The sequence below is a fragment of the Schistocerca piceifrons genome, chromosome 3 (genome assembly GCF_021461385.2).
Source record: "Schistocerca piceifrons isolate TAMUIC-IGC-003096 chromosome 3, iqSchPice1.1, whole genome shotgun sequence".
NCBI classification, from domain to species: domain Eukaryota; kingdom Metazoa; phylum Arthropoda; class Insecta; order Orthoptera; family Acrididae; genus Schistocerca; species Schistocerca piceifrons.
The window spans coordinates 781,929,560-781,947,752 of record NC_060140.1 but is presented as its reverse complement, the minus strand read 5'-3'; positions in this window follow the sequence as shown (position 1 = coordinate 781,947,752).

Here is an 18,193-nt window from a genome sequence, read left to right as displayed (position 1 = left end):
ATGTTGTCGGACTAATTTTGCCCCTTCGACGTTGATGTTATCAAAACCTCTGAGATATAACATCTTACTTTTCTTTTCGTTTGCATTGGCTCCAGATGATCTACAGTACGTATCAATCACTCTTCATTGTTCCTTATAATGACCCCTATATCGTCAGCATAGGCTCTTATAACTGTTTTATTTCCTGATAATGTTAAGCCTTATAGTCTAGCATGGACATGTCGGAGGAAAGGTTCCAATGAAATGACAAAGAGCGATATGGACAGAGGACTTCCTTGAGGAACACCTCGTTTTATTTGTATCGGCCTGGATTGTTGATAATTCACCGCTATTTTTGCATTTATTCCAGTTGCAATGTTCTTTGTCAACTGTATGATCCTACCGTTGAAACCTATTTTATTCAACGTCTGTAGAAGATATTCATGATTAACTACATCGAAGGCTTTAAAGATATTCATGATTAAGGTTTTATAAAAATCTAAAAATAATAAAGCACACTTTATGTTTGTTACAGAAGTTATTGCAATGATATCCATGAATTCTGCTAGACTTTGAAAAATGGTTCTTCCTTGCGATCAGTTGTCATGTTTACTAATAATTTTATCTGTGAGGCATGAAATTCTCTTGTTTACTATTCTAGCTATTAATTTATAATCAGAATTCAGCAGTAAAATTGGACGAATTTTATTTAAATCTTCGTTTCCATTATTTTTTGGCACCAGAACAATTTTACTCTCCTTAAACTCACTCGGAATCAATTTACCCTGAATAACCTCATTCACAATATCCGCAATTTTCGCACCCACTATTGGCCAGTAACGGATGTAAAACTCTGCTGGAAGCCCATCCGGTTCTGGGGATTGTTTTGGTGGTGAAGCACACAGTCTCATACACGTCCTCTTCACTGACTACCCCGAGAAACTTTTCAGAACCGTACCGTATTTTGTTGGAATTTCATCAATAAAATTCCTTCTTCCGTTATTCGTATGCTTCACTAAATGATACAGGGAAGCAGTTTCAACTTCGGACACCGTATTTGCCTTCGATTTTTTTTCAACCCTTCCATTAGATTTCTCTTGATATTAAGTAACTTGGCTTTGACTTTTTTGATGTCTGCTATCTGAAGTGAGGAACCTGCTGAGACATGGTCATATAGATCTCTCAAAACGGAATAGTAATATTCTATAATTCATTTCATTTCTCTAGCGCTCTGGGCACTGTATTGAATAAAAACTTTCCTCAACTTTGGTTTCGCCATTTTAACCCACCAGTCGATATCAGTGGCATATATACTACGAGCACACAGACCTATCGCCCATGCTTCTTTAATCAGGTCTTCTAAACCATGATTTACTAACAGGGAAATGCTCAAATTCCACTGATTCTTGAATCGTCGAACTGGCTGTCTTGTTAGATTTATGCAAGCTAAGACACTTGAATGGTCTGAAAAGTACGTAGGAATGGTTTCTACTTTTGTCACGGAAGTTTCAAGATTTTTGGAAATGTACGGGGTGGTCCACTGACCGTGACAGGGCCAAATATCTCACGAAATCAGAGTCAAACGAAAAAACTACAAAGGACGAAACTTGTCTAGCTTGAAGGGGGAAACCAGATGGCGCTATGGTTGGCCCGCTAGATGGCCCTGCCATAGGTCAAACGGATATCAACTGCGTTTTTTTTAATAGGAACCCCCATATTTATTACATATTCGTGTAGTACGTAAAGAAATATGAATATTTTAGTTGGACCACTTTTATCACTTTGTGATAGATGGCGCTGTAATAGCCACAAACACATGGCTCACAATTTTAGACGAATAGTTGGTAACAGGTAGGTTTTGTAAATTAAAATACAGAACGTAGGTACGTTTGAACATTTTATTTCGGTTGTTCCAATGTGATACCTTTGTGAACTTATCATTTCTGAGAAGCATGCTGTTACAGCGTGATTACCTGTAAATACCACATTAATGCAATAAATGCTCGAAATGATGTCCGCCAACCTCAATGCATTTGGCAATGCGAGTAATGACATTCCTCTCAACAACGAGTAGTTCGCCTTCCGTAATGTTCGCACACGCATTGACTATGCGCTGACGCATGTTGTCAGGCGTTGTCGGTGGATCACGATAGCAAATATCCTTCAACTTTCCCCACAGAAAGAAATCCGGGGACGTCAGATCCGTTGAACATGCAGGCCATGGTATGGTGCTTCGACGACCAATCCACCTGTCATGAAATATGCTATTCAATACCGCTTCAACCGCACGCGATCTATGTGCCGGACATCCATCATGTTGGAAGTACATCGCCATCCTGTCATGCAGTGAAAAATCTTGTAGTAACATCGGTAGAACATTACGTAGGAAGTTAGCATACATTGCACCATTTAGATTGCCATCGATAAAATGGGGGCCAATTATCCTTCCTCCCATAATGCCGCACCATACATTAACCCGCCAAGGTCGCTGATGTTCCACTGGTCGCAGCTATCGTGGATTTGGCAGAACTGTACACGACGTTCAGAGTCGTCGCCATGCAATTCCTGGTGCATAGAAATATGGTACGGGTGCAGTCGATGTTGATGTAGCATTCTCAACACCGACGTTTTTGAGATTCCCGATTCTCGTGCAATTTGTCTGCTACTGATGTGCGGATCAGCCGGGACAGCAGCTAGAACACCTTCATGGGCACCATCATTTGTTGCAGGTCGTGGTTGACGTTTCACATGTGGCTGAACACTTCCTGGTTCCTTAAATAACGTAACTATCCGGCGAACGGTCTGGACACTTGGATGATGTCGTCCAGGATACCGAGCAGCATACATAGCACAAGCCCTTTGGGCATTTTGATCACAATAGCCATACATCAACACGATATCGACCTTTTCCGCAATTGGTAAACGGTCCATTTTAACACGGGTAATGAATCACGAAGCAGATACTGTTCGCACTGGTGGAATGTTACGTGATACCACGCACTTACACGTTTGTAACTATTACAGCGCCATCTAACACAAAGCGAAAAAAGTGGTCCAACTAAAACATTCATATTTCTTTACGTACTACAAGAATATGTAATAAAATGGGGGTTCCTATTTAAAAAAAACGCAAGTTGATATCCGTTTGACCTATGGCAGCGCCATCTAGCGGGCCAACCGTAGCGTCATCTGGTTTCCCCCTTCAAGCTAGACGAGTTTCGTTCCTTGTAGTTTTTTCCTTTGATGCTTATTTCGTGAGATATTTGGCCCAGTCACTATCAATGGACCACCCTGTATAATCTATCAATCCTGCTGCGAGATGTTGCCGTGATATAAGTGAACTCAACAATGGAGGGGTATTTGATATCCCATATATCCTTTAATTCTAAATGAATAATAAGTTGTTTTAGTTCAATTGAGAAATTAAATTAGGTAACTGATCTTTTCGATTTAAAACACAATTAAAATCACCTCCAAGTAATAACTGTCTTGGATTTTTTCTTAACAAGTATATCAGGTCATCTTTGAAGAAACGTGCCCTGTCAGCTAGGTGAGAACTTCCTGAAGGGGCATACAAGTTGATGATAGTCACATCATAGATATTTAGTCCTATTCCCCTTCCGGATTCCAGTCGTTCCACCTCTCTTACTGGAATCCCTTCCCTCACCGAAACAGCTGTTCCAACACTTGTTTCGTGCGACACATTTATGTAACTGACAAAACCGGGAATAACTAAATCCGGCGTTATACCTTCTTGTAACAGGGCAATATCAGTTGCGGATTCGTACAAAAATTCCTTAAGTGCCTATAATTTCAAACCGGACGTAATTTTATTTATGTATATAATGGTGACAGAATATGATTTCGTCATTGCGCTGTCACTATGTAGTTGTTTTGATGAACTAATTTAGTTTCCTGTGGTTCAGGGTTCAGATAAACTATTAACAGTTTTCTCGGAAAGCTGAACATGGGATAACACTTCATTCACTTTATTAGTTACGGTTCCGTTTTTTTTTTTTTTTTCTATTTCTGAGGTTTTCTCTTGTACCGCTAGGAGACTGATTTCCTCGTAAACTTTCTGATTTTTTCTCCAGTGATTGTGTTAGACCGTTACGTACCGAACATTCTTTGAGTTTGGGTCACCCTTTCCGGATTTTCCCTTCCCTTCGTTACGACCTACATTTACATTTGGTTTCGTTCTTATTTTACTTCGCGGCTCATTTTGGGGCAGCAGCAGATGCTTTCGAAATTTCTGTTGCTGGTGCCTACCCTGCGATGTTGACCGTGATTTCAGTTTGGCGATCACTTCCTTGTTCTTTATTAATATCACTTTCTTCCTGATCGAGGGAAACAAATGGAGACGGCAATTTTGCAACCTCTCCCTGAATTTGTTTATTAACAGATAGCTGCTGATCTCTGCAAGCAGCTACTTCACCTGTTGTTCCTGCAAATTAATACTGACTACACCCCCCTTCATTTTCTGGTACCGTATGTTTAGTATCTTTCTGGTCATCAGTTTCCATTCGCAGTCTGCCTTCCGGTTCCTCTGCCTCCTCATCGCACTGTTTTTGCTTGCGAAGTGAGGGAGATGGACAGGACAGCTCATCCTCTGAACAACTATCAGTTGTCTACAGAGGTCGTTTTTTCGGTTGCATTTCACTTTCACGAGTAGTGATAACAGGGTTTCCTTTTGTTGTTAACGGGGGAAATTGACTGTTGTCGTGAACGGAGACATCAGCTTGGCCCGCTTCTTGAACATCCATTTGATCCGGGCTATACTTTGGTAACAGATGATTTAAGGTAAGTTTCTGACGCTGTATCAAATTACTTTAAAGAACAACCGTTCGCCGAGGACATTCCTGTCTTGAGTGGCCGGTTTCGTTACATATATGACATGTAGCTTCCTGACCTGTATAAACAAAGAGTTATGTGAGACGGAATATTTGTCTTAACCTCCATCTCTACACAGCGGACCCCGATGAAACATTGCAGTTTAAAGCAAGGCGGCCATCTTTCATTTGCAATTGATTTAACATCCCCATAGTTCGAAAGAGCTTCCTTAATCTTATCATTTTCAATTTCAGTGGGAAGATTCAAGACACGAACGGTTTTCTAATCAATGTCAGCTCTATTAATGGAAGCCTTACTTTTACAACCATTTCTATGCACAGAAATTACTTCTTGGCCTCACTTCGTAACATTTTATCAACAGTCGCAGCACTGAATAACTTCACCAAAACACAGTATTTTTCCTGATCCAGTTGCCACGTATGGACAGTTTCAGAATTGATGCCAATTACCTGTGTAATCCAGTCATCTGTCTCCAGGGATGTCGGCTGAACAGGACTGGATTCCTTGTCAAAAGCAAACACCGGAGTATTCTTCCTGAGGTGTGTAGCCATGGTTAATCCAGCGACGCTATTTTGGTTAAACAACCGAAATTCCAACTAGCGGCAGCACGACCAAAAGAAGCGATCAGATTACAATGAATAAGAACGAACACGGAGATTAACGGACGGACAGCACTCAGCGAAGCACAAGTACCGCGATGTAAACACGGAAGTGCAGCGCAGTAGTAAACAATGTCCACTCGCTAGGGCGGCTGCCTACGAACCCGGGACCAAGGACGTTTTTCGCTTACTAATCAAAGACGCTACCCCTATACCACGGGTGAATATCTTTTTCCGGAGCAATAAAACACAAAACTTCAGTAAATCCAATAACAATTAATTAATCCAAATTTGTACTGCGAAAGTCAAATGTAAAATTTCGGATATGTGCATTTCATTAAATTTGGAGCGGTACTTCCATGTATTCTGACTTTTAGAGTAATCGACACTACCTACGAGCAGCGGAATATAATACACCAGGAAAAAGTTCTAATGTCACTCAGCGCTAAGAGGTACTCATGTACGTCTTGCGTGATTATTGATGAGTTACAAGAAAACGAAGATATTGTTAGATCTTAATACCTACGGCCAGGATGCTGAGTACATTCCTCTTGACTCAGATGACTAAGAGATAAGTATATTTGCAAGTCTGTTGTACTTAGCATGTTTAAAGTGCATGTAAGTACTATTATTTTGCTGAAACGCATGAAAATGAGGTTATTATTAAATTGTCGCTGTTAAAGGTTTGATGGTATGTACATGCACATTCCTTTTCTTATATTCGTGCAAGTAATAATAATACTAATAATCACGATGATATTGACAATAAGAACAGTAATAATCTTTGTAGCTACTCAGGTAGTCTGCGAAGGATTTCAAATTGGCCTTAATATCGAGCAACTGTCATTGTCTCAGATACTTGTCATTAAAAGGCACAAGAATGGACGAAGTCGTCTTCTCGGTACAGGGTGAGATACATCTCACAACAGAAGTTTAAGCAGAAGAGGTGTAATACAGGCGACGAATATGCATCTTGTTCTGCAACAAATGTAAATAAAAAGGCTGTAGCAACTAACTGCCACTCTCACCTTAAATGTTTTGAATAACTTGGTGGGCCGGCCGGGGTGGCCGAGGGGTTCTAGGCGCTACAGTCTGGAAACGCGCGACCGCTACGGTCGCAGGTTCGAATCCTGCCTCGGGCATGGATGTGTGTGATGTCCTTAGGTTAGTTAGGTTTCAGTAGTTCTAAGTTCTAGGGGACTGATGACCTCTGAAGTGAAGTCCCATAGTGCTTAGAGCCATTTGAACCATTTGAATAACTTGGTGGAAGCAATGTGAGGTAAACATTCGAAACATGCTAGGAAATTGGTTGCTTTGATGTTGAGAATACATCTGGCTGTCAGCCCAAGGTGGAAGGTAGAAAGTGACTTCTGAATACCCATCATCAATATTCACGAGTAAGACATTATATCATGACATTTGACGCAGAAGTGAGTTTCAGGAAGCGTAGGTGGCAAAACCCAGTAATTACTTTTAGATTAAAATCCGACAGATCCACACTCATTGCTGGCGTCCTGTGGCTCTTAGATTATATCCGCCTTGATCATCAAGATTTTTCTTGTCACTGAAACCAGCACGCTTGAAATGGACACACCTGTGACAAGAGTGATGAGTAAGTACTTTCAAGCAACGACCTACACAGTTACGCCTTGAAGTCACTCGTTTTAAATCTTTTTATATTACTAGCCGTTATAATATGTTGTTGTTAGCGTGTTTGATTTGGGTAACATAATGGTATCTCCACTACAGCAACGTGTATATTTTTGTACATTTCATGTGTTATAGTCTGTTTCATGTCCTTTTTACGTCTATGTGTAAGAACATAGATGTTGAAGGCCAACCAGAAGAAAATGGATGTTAGCCTAACATAATTCAGATATGTGGATCAATTGCAAACTTCAGTACGCTGTATTTCTAATTTCTCATTTTATCGTTTACCTTTTTATTCCCCCGAAAACCTCAATTAATAAACTGCCGACCGGAGAGTCCTGAAACTTCAAGCAGTTTACATTCTTGACCTCCACTACTGAAATACATATAAAATCAACAACTTATTTAAAGCACGTTGTATTAGTAGGTAAGAACTGTATAAAGAAAGTTTGCCGCACTCTAACGCGAATCAGTTGACGGTGATGGTGTGTGATAACTCGCTCCACCATATCAGTCGTCCATTCAGTGCCAGAAAATTACGACGGTACTATTGGAAGTTGGACGTTCATATCCTGATTTTGAAAAGTTGGCTACCGATTCTGCAGTTGCGTGCATACACAAACTTTGAGTCTGAGATATTATTATCGCGAGTGGTAGCGAGCGAACGTTTTAGCAGTCGGACGCCAAATGGCACGGAGAGAAGCCACTCCAGGAGAGATCGCAGCCTGCCCTGACTGTGCTGATAGCGCCAGACGAGATTTTGGTATTAATTGAGGATTTTTGGAAATTTGCGTTTTTATCGCGCTTAGCTGTTGCTTGCTTGTGCACTGCAGTGCATTTTGTCAGATTTGTGTATGCATACATTGAAAGTAATATTCACAGCTTTGTTGTGACCAGATACCTGATCACTGACCATAGACTTTGTGGAATATTTACAGTTTTTGCTAATCATACTGTCCAAGGAAAAGAAAGGTCTGAGTAATGTTCGTCAATGTGTAAATCTTTACTTTTGAGAATATAGTAAATTTAAAGTTTTAAGGATATATTTCCTTCTTTTACACTGCTTAAGATTTTTGACTCAAGCCCCCATAATCATTTAATTTCTCTAAAAATAAAACATAAAATAGCTGTATCAGTCGCTCTGCTCTCTGCATGGATCGCAATAATTCTTTTGAACTATTTTAGCACGTTGCTGAGGATATTTATGCAACTGCAGCGTTAAGAAGAGGAAAGTTGTCTGTTGCGTACAGGAGCATTGTAGTTTAAGTATTTGGAGACATTATTTTAAAAAAAAATATCAGTCAGATACTAGAGAATTCGTGTTTCATGATTTATAGAGAGAGTGATTAATTTCTGTTGCTGTTCTCTGTCAGAATACTGACTTGTCCGATGGTAGAGAATCACAGAAAATTTTTGAATACTAATATGTCAGAAAAAGGTTGTTCGGCTAAATATAAGATTTTATGACAACGATAATAAGTTTAACCAGATTGGCTTGCAATTTTGAGAGAAAACGTATAAGTAACGATAATTTTATCAGAGATAGAGCATTACACATTTCCATACACCTTTCACCAGGATAATAATAATTACAATTCTTGACGGGAAAACATTCACTATTAAGAAACATTTCCTCGGTACGGGGTACAGAAGTCACTAGTCACAGTCTGAAAGGATCTGCATAAGTACGGGAGCTCCAGAAGTGAAAGCTCGAAAAGTATACAAAGATTACCTGGAGCAATGAGTCACAATACGCATCGATACAAACCGACGGCCAGACACGGGCACGTTGAAAAATTGGACTCTGCTCAAGCAGAAAATATGGGATCACAGAAATGAAAGAGAGGGAGAAGATACAGACAAACGCCAGCACGTAGCTTAAACCTCTGAAACAACGCCAAACGTAGCGTGCGGATTAACAGTGTCAACTTCCCCATTCCAAGGAACACTCAGGAATGGTTGGGATTTAACACAGGTTATTGGTTTCGGAATTAATCCGGGATATTGGTTCACTTCCTGGTGATACAGATCCGTGCAGCATCGCCACTTCTTTCTTGCCGCTCCAGTATTGGCGATCGAAAGTTTCCTTCAACTCTAGAATCGTCTACAGCAAGGTCGATCGCACCATAATAGTTTACGTTAGCGTGTGCTACAGCATTAGATATTGCTTCAACAGCAGATACAATTCACTTACAATAACTGCAATTATTCATCAACTGATTTTTGCTGTTAACTGTCGATGCCTTGTTGATGGATTTATGAGCCTTGGCTGTTTAGATAATGGTACATTAAAACTGGTGAACGTTGCTTAAGTCTCGTTTAGAAATTACAGTGCAAAGGGATAGTATTGTACACACATCTTACAGTGCCTGCCATCAGAAATGCAAGTAATTCGCATGTTCGTTAGCCTCGTCCACTATTGACTTCTTCTTACAGCATTGATTAAGAGTTATGCAGTAAGAGATTGAGGCAACACGTTCTGTGTGATGCCCCTAAAACAAGCAGTGCGCTTTGTACCGTCATGCAATTAACCACCGCCGAGCGTGTTAGCCGAGCAGTCTGAGGCTCCTTGTCACGGTTCTCACCGCTCCCCACCGTCGGAGGTTCGAGTTTTCTACTTATTTCCTTGTGAAAAAGATTTGGTTTTACATTCTCAAACGCATTCACTATATGTACAAGAAGGTAGTCCAATAATTTTGTCTACCGACTTATATTGTAAACCGTCGACTAACTTGTGCACTCGTACTTGCATATACAGCATAAAAGTTAAGAAGAATTTATTTATCCCACGGAATATACCCCCAAAAACAAGAAACAATTTAAAGGATAAAGCGATCTGATTATAATAGTTACAGGGAGATCAAGCTTATTCGAGAGCGCAGCAAACAAAACGGATCCTTACTGAGCATTAAACACCAATTGTGATTTGTAGGCTCTTAGTTTAATTATTTCAAAGCGTAACAGTAATCTCCTAAGCCGATTCTGTAAATACGGAAAATGTCCTTTAATATTCGTTGTCCATTACAGTTTAATGACCTACCAGTTTCTATCGTTTGACCAGTACTCATGATTGGAAGTCGTTTGTGTCCCCCAAAAATACAATAAATACGTCGCTTAAAGTGACACAAGCAGCGTGAAAGTAACTTGTTGCATGCTATCATCATCATCAGTTATCTGTTATATTAGAAGGTCCTTTGCCTCTCCATTTTCTACGATCCAATGCTTCCTTCTTAAGGCTGCTCTATGTTGTACTGTCCATCAAGGTATCCAATATCTGGAATCTCTTCCTTCCTCGCTTCCTTTTCCCTTCTACATAACCTTCTAAAACTGTTTTTACCAGTCCGTCATTCTTTCTTAATATATGCTCAATCCAATTTCTTTTTCTTCTCTTTATTACATCTAGTAACTGTCTTTTCTCTCTCACTCTTCTCAGTACCTCTTCATTTTTTACTCTGTCCATCCAACTTATTCTTTCCATCTTCTGCCATGTCCAGATCTCAAAAGCCTCCAGCCTTTTTCTGTCTTTTTTTCCTCATAGTCCATGTTTCAGCACCATTAGAAGAACACTCCATACAAGACATTTTATGAGTCTCTTTCTGATTTCTCTGTCCATACCGCTGCAGAAGATTCTTCTTTTCTTATAAAACGCCTCTTTTGCCATTGCTATCCTTGTTTTAATTTCTGTGGTGCACTTCCAGTCGGTGTCTATCCTGCTTCCAAGATACTTAAAATTTTGCACCTGTTCTAGTATTTCTCCATTCAGCATAATTTTTATTTCCTTATTTCATCCTAGTGCCTATAATTTGGTTTTATTTGTGTTAATTTTCATTCCATATTTTTCACGTTAGTTGCAATGGTGTCCACCAAATCCTGTAATTCTTTTTCCCCTGTGGCCAGACGGACCATGTCATCAGCAAATCTCAAACACCCTACTCTTCTTCCTCCAATTTCTACTCCTTTGTCATCTAATGAACATTGGTCAATCATATTTTCCATGTAGAGGTTGAAAAGAGTAGGTGATAAACAGCATCCTTGTCTTACTCCTTTTCCTAGTCTGATCCAGTTTGTACTTTCTCCATTCACTTTAACTGTAACTTTTTGATTAAAATATAATGAATTTATAAGTCTTCTGGTTTTCCAGTCCACTCTCTTTTCCCTCTTTATAGTTGCCAGCTTGTCCCAAACCACATTGTCAAATGCCTTTTTTAGACCGATGAAGCACATATATAGGTCTCTTCCTTTTTCAATAAACATTTCTCCCAAGATTCGTAGGAGCCCTATTGCATCTCTGGTGCCCGTATTCCGTCTAAAGCCGAACTGCTCCTCGCCAAGATTCTTCTCCATTACTTTTTCAAGTCTTTTATTAATTATTCTTAACACCACTTTGGCTGCATGTGAAATGAAGCTGAGTGTCCTGTGCTCGCTGCATTTCTTGGTTCCTTGTTTTCTCGGTAATGGAATCATTACTGTTGTCAGAAAGCCCTCAGGCCATTCACCACTGTCATATATTTTATTAAATAACCTCAATATTTCTCTTATTATATAGTAGTTCAAGCATTTTAGTATTTCTCCCGGTATTGTATCTGTACCTACTGCTTTGCCATTTTTCATTGCAGCTATGGCAGACTTTACTTCTTCCATTATGATCGTCGGTCCTTTCTCGTCATCACTTACACTGTTGTGTGAGTCAAGATCCAGAGTTTCTGGTTTGCTATTTGTGTCATATAGCTCTTTTATATATTCTTCCCATCTCTGGAGGAAATTGTCACGATCTTTGTACACTACCTCTTCGTCTTTACTCAAAATTTCCATTATAGCACTTCCTACTCAGTTTTGTTCCCATGTCATAGCCTTTACTCTGTTGTATAGTAAGTCGTATCTTCCCTTCTTGTCCAGTTCTTCAATTTCATCACATTCCTCTTTTAGCCATATTTTCCTAGCGTGCTCTGTTTCTCTTCGCAATTCATTATTTAACCTTCGGTATATCTTCTGGCATCTTCAGTGTTCTTGTTTTTCAATTTTCTTCTCTCCTCCATCTTGGAAATCATTTCTTGTGTGACCCATGGTTTTTTTTTTTTTTACCTTTTCCCTTTTACATATCCTATATTTTGCTGTCCTGCTTTAATGATTCCTTCTTTCAGCATATTCCAGTACTCGTTGGCATTATCAGGTGCTTCTTTGTCTCGTAATGTGTTTAGACAGTCCCGAGACAGTATTTCTGTAATTTGTTCTTTGTTGGATCTTATCTTCTCTAAATTCCACATCTTCACCATGGTCGCCTTCTTCAGTTTCTTCATTCTTATTTCTATTTCTGCCATAAGTACGTTGTGGCCACTATTAATATCTGCACCTGGTAATGTGTGCAACTTCTTGATTCCATTCCTGTATCTTTCTTCTACCAGTATAAAATCGATTTGGTTTCTGTATTTATCCCCTGGTGATTTCCAAGTGTAGAGCCTCCTCTTGTGGTTCTTGAACCATGTGTTTGCCGCTATCAGCTGCCTTTCCCTGCAGAAATCAATTAACCATTCACCTCTGTCATTTCTCTTTCCGAGACCATGACTGCCTAGTATATTTCCCTCTTTCCCTTCTCCTACAATGGCGTTCCATTCTCCCATTACTATTTTGCAGCATTTTTTATTTTCGTCCATTATTCTCTCTATTACATGGTACGTTTCCTCTAGAATTTGGTCATCATATTCTGAAGTTGGCATATACACCTGGACAATCAGTAAACCTTTTTGTGCTCCTTTCAGCCTTACACCAATAACCCGGTCATTTGCATAGTCTACATATTCCACACATTTAGCCAATTCCTTTGTCATAAAAACCATCAACCTGTCTTCAAAAGACAGCTCCTAAGCTACCAGCCTGTGCACTACTCAAAATGGTCTGAATATATGCTTGAATGCGGCGTGTTCCAAATCAGCCCGGCTCTCCGCCTATCCATACGTCCACCAGCAAAAAATGTCCAAAAGTGTGTGAATTCCTAAGGGATCAAACTGCTGAGGTCAAGTCCCTAGGCTTACACACTACTTAAACTAACGTATGCTAAGAACAACACACACAACCAAGCCAGAGGGAGGACTCGAACCTCCGCCGGGAGGGCCGTGCAATCCGTGACATGGCGCCTCTAACTGCGCGGCCATTCCGCGCTGCCGTTCACCAGCAGAACGACACACCATACACTGCCTTTTGTGCTCGTGACTGCGCGATCGGAGAGCCAGCCAAACCCCTGCCCTCACGTTTAGATTGACTGAACAAGGTTCGTATACCTTAGCATCTCCGAAGATAACACCGCACACTTGTGTGCCAAACGTAAAGACGAAAGTAATTTTCGCATATGATGTATGACTGCCAAGCAATGTGGTTGTAACTGCATTGATAAAAAGGAACAGTGTATATTTTCCAGATGGAAAGTATAATAATGTAGCAATTGCCCCTTTGATTTAGAGTAATTATGGGTCTTATAAGACTGAGCTGAAGAGGTTGGCAAAGAAGAGGAATTCGTGGCGGGCAGCGTCAAACCAGTCAGAAGGCTAATGACCCCCCCCCCCAAAAAAAAACTAGCTCATATACGACATTATAAGACGTACATAACAATGTTTAAAACAGTTTTAGATAATTTTATATACTTCGGTACTAAGAAGTGATAAAAGAATAGAAATATCTTTAGAAAAAGCTTTTTAGGTAAAGATTGGCAGATAATGTGATTTTGTATGAAAAAATGACTTACTGTACACAAATATTCTTTTTTTTAAATTATGGTGATCTGGACACTGGCCATATTCTGTGACATGATGGCACTTTGACATTAGTTGTCTAAGATGAATATCACGTGAACATATTTGCTCTAGCACAGTCAAATGTAGGAGCGAGCTGGTAGTAACAGATCATAGGCTCAGTTTAAGAGCGATTACAATCCTACAGAACGTAATAATTGTACGTTGTTTATATTAAAAGTTTCAAGAGTGTTCACGTAGATATAAGGCGTTCAGCTTGCACATAGACGTCAGGTGACGAGATTCCGCCTAGACCTGGAGTAACGTATTTTCTAGGATGAGCTCACGTAAATATTGCAATTAACAACAAAACCACAAACATGAAATAGCTTAATTGTTGGAACACCTACCTTGTATATATTCTTGATGAAATATCATAAGCCGGCCGGTGTGGCCGAGCGGTTCTAGGCGCTTCAGTCTGCCTCGGGCATGGATGTGTGTGATGGCCTTAGGTTAGTTAGGTTTAATAGTTCTAAGTTCTAGAGGACTGATGACCTCAGATGTTAAGTCCGGTAGTGCTCAGAGCCACATATCATAAACTGAAGTGCCAAAGCAACTGGTATAGGCATGCCTACGTAAACATGCAGAATGCGGTGTTGCTGTCGGCAACGCCTATATAAGTCAAGTGTCTGGCACAGTTATTAGATCGGTTACTGCTGCTGCAATGGCAGGTTATCGAGATTTAAGTGAGTTTGAAAGTGGTGTTGTAGTCGGCGCACTAGTGATGGGACCCGGCATCTCCGAAGTAGCGATGATTTGGGGATGTTCCCGTACGACCATTTAATGAGTGTAACGTGAATATCAGGGAGGCCGGATAAAGATCCTGCAAGAACGGGACCATCGACGGCTGAAGAGAATCGTTCAGTGTGACAGAAGTGCAACTCTTCCGCAAATTGCTGCAGGTTTCAGTGCTGAGCCATCAACAAGTGTCAGCGTGGGAACCATTCAATGAAACATCATCGATATGGGCTTTCGGAGCCGAAGGCCCACTCTTGTGCGCTTGATAACAGCACGACACAAATCTTTACGCCACGCCTGGGCTCGTCATCACCGACATTGGACTGTTGATAACTGGAAACATGTTGTCTGGTCGGACGAGTCTCGTTTCAAATTGTATCTAGCGAATGGACGTGTACGGGTATGGAGACAATCTCATGAAACCATGGACCCTGCGTGTCGGCAGGGGACTGTTGAAGCTGGTGGAGGCTCTGTAATGGTGTGAGGCGTGTGCAGTTTCAGTGGTATGGCACCCCCTGATACGTCTAGATACGACTCTGACCGGTGACTCGTACGTTAGCATCGTGTCTAATCTCCTGCATCCATTCCCGTCCACCGTGCATTCCGACTGACTTGGGCAGTTTCAGCAGGACAATATGACACTCCACACGTCCAGAATTGCTACAGAGTGGCTCCGGGAACCCTCTTCTGAGTTTAACCAGCTCCTCTGGCCACCAAACTCCCCAGACATGAACATTATTGAGCATATGTGGGATGCCTTGCAACGTGCTGTTCAGAAGACATCTTCACCCTCTCGTACTCTTACGGATTTATGGACAGCCTTGCAGTATACATATCTGCATCTACATATCTACATATATACTCCACTATCCAACAAGCGGTGTGTGGCGGAGGGCACAATTCGCGCCAAAATCATATTCCCCCCCCCCCCCTTTCTATTCCACTCGTGGATCGCGCGAGGGAAAAACGACTGTCTGAACGCCTCAGTACCAGCTCTTATTTCCCTTTCTTTGAATGGTGAACGTAGTGTCATTTCTTTCCAGCACTAATTGAAACACTAGTCGACTCCATACCACATAGTGCTGCAGCACTTCTGAGTGCACGCAGGGACCCTAGACGATATTAGGCAGGTGTACCAGTTTCTTTGGCTCTTCAGTGTATCTGTGCCCGTAAACAGCGAGCTGTTCCTGGACGTACTAATATCAACCTAAATATGATACCATTAGCTGTACATCAGGCGAGTTCTTAAGTGGTTCTAGATTGCCGTATTGGTAGTGATTTTGTACGAAGGAAAATTTGGTAAAGAATTATTAAGAATGTTTATAAAAAGTTTTTGCAAATTTTTTAAAGGTTTATGTGCAAACAACGTTCTATGAATGTTGCACATTGTATTACAAACTGTTTTTTTAAAAGTGTAGAACACAGAATTTGACTACATGTTCTGATAATAATTTAGACATATGTAATGACATGGAATTGTGGATCCATGCCTTAATCTGATGCAACATGACTTAATCGGTTTATATTGCCATTGCACCGCCTGATGTACGTGTACATCACTGAGAACGTTTACGGTGGTTGTAAAGTCGTGATATGAGTACTTGTAATCGGGGAAATAATATGTGCGTACATAGCTGCTATTTTAAAACTAACATTCCTACTTGTAGAATAGCTCTCGATACCAGCATGGGCATAAATTTTATAGCATCACTTACTCTATCGATGGAGGGGATGGTGTAATGATGTAACATAGGAGCCGTAACCTATCTCTGGAAGATTAGTGTGTTGGCTCTTTCCCGTGCCCTCGCTTTGCCATGGTGCGATTGGCCGCGATCGCCTATTTAGGCGCGCGTGGAATGATTCGCGGGGAGTCGACGCAGCAGCTAGACACGGTGGAAGCTACACTGGTTACCGAGAGAGGTCAGTGACCCTGTCTGTCGGCGCCGTTGCTGTACTGGTCGTGCCGTGGTCGATGGTGCGCCGTGAAGGACAGTGTTCCCATGCAGAGGCCTGAATAGAACAGTCTGCATTCTGTCAACGTGCCAAGAATTTTGCCGTAAGCTGTTTTCCCATCCAGGATCGTTCTTGGTTGAGCTGTGGTACTTCAAATGTGCTGTCGTGTTTGTGTGTGGGAATTCCTTTGTCCAACTCTAACTAAATTTGCGCAGATCGTTCAAACTACGTAGAGCAGTTTTGCTGGAATAATATCTTTTCATTTAAAGCCAATGCCTAGCAAGTTGTATAAGCGGACTGTGGTGATCTGTTATGTCGTTTGAGGTATGTTGTATTGAGTAGCAGCGTGTGTGGTCTTAACTGTGAGTGAAACAAGTTACTTGATTACGTACTGATTACCTCTGCTGAGCTGTGTTCGCAAGCTGTTCAAATTATGCAATGCCATTTTAGCTGTAATTCTAAAGGTACAACTTTATCTTAACCGTATAATGACCTGTGATTTTACTGATTTGTGCACTGCTAGAATATTTCAATAAGCTTCCTACGTAAATCATTTTTTGGTTAAAGTTCCAATGGAAGTGCCTTAAGTGCTTTTAAGTATTGCAGTCTGCTTTAAGAAATTCGGGCTTATTGGTTGTTTGCAAGGCTGATTGAGCGTCTTTCGTGCAGAAGACTATCTGGCTTCATAGTTTGCGTAAAACGTACCACCTTCTAGTAGTCTTCTTAGTGTGTTACAGAAGGACATTGTTCTTTTCTAAGTCGTCTGGGCTACTCCAAGTAGAATAAGTGGGTCTACCACGGCGGAAGGCTTCTAAGTTTGAACAGGACTGTAACTGATGCACGTATTCTACCTGTAAGAGGTTTTTTTTCCCTGATTTCAAAGATGTTTCTCGTAAAACATGTTTTTTTGGTGTTTTAAACTGTTCACGGAATACTAATCCCTTTCGGAGCCACCAGACATGTTAGTCCTCTGTCAAATAATTGTATCTAAAGTATTTGCTTTCAACAACTAGAACATTCGTAAAGTCTTTTCCTAAAACTTCTTGTTCTTTTTCGTAAAAGAAGAAAACTATATTTTGAAACTAAGTTTTGTTGCGCGCCAAAGCATAAGTTCCAGGTTTAAAAAACTTCTTTCCTTGAAGGAACTCACTGCCAGTTGTCTCAAATTGAAGTATATATTCTTAAACGTTACGATCTTTGCTTTGTAAGATTTTTTCTGAACTTTTGACTTTATTTATTATTTGAACAATTAGTAAGTTGTAATATCACTGTGTATCTGTGCTGTTACCAGTCGTGTTTAGTAAATAGGCCGGCAGGTGTGGTCGAGCGGCTCTAGGCGCTTCAGTCTGGAACCGCGTGACCGCTACGGTCGCAGATTCGAATCCTGTCTCGGGCATGGATGTGTGTGGTGTGCTTAGGTTAGTTAGGTTTATCTAGTTCTAAGTTCTAGGGGACTGATGACCTCAGATGTTAAGTCCCATAGTGGTCAGAGCCATTTCAACCATTTTAGTAAATAATGTTTGTTGTTGACACTCTTCTATGGACTTGTTCCTTTCACTCCCCGCAGCCTTGAGAACTGCTATCAACGTATCACTTAGGTATGGTGCTATTCCATGTATTGTAAATTTTGGACATAATTGT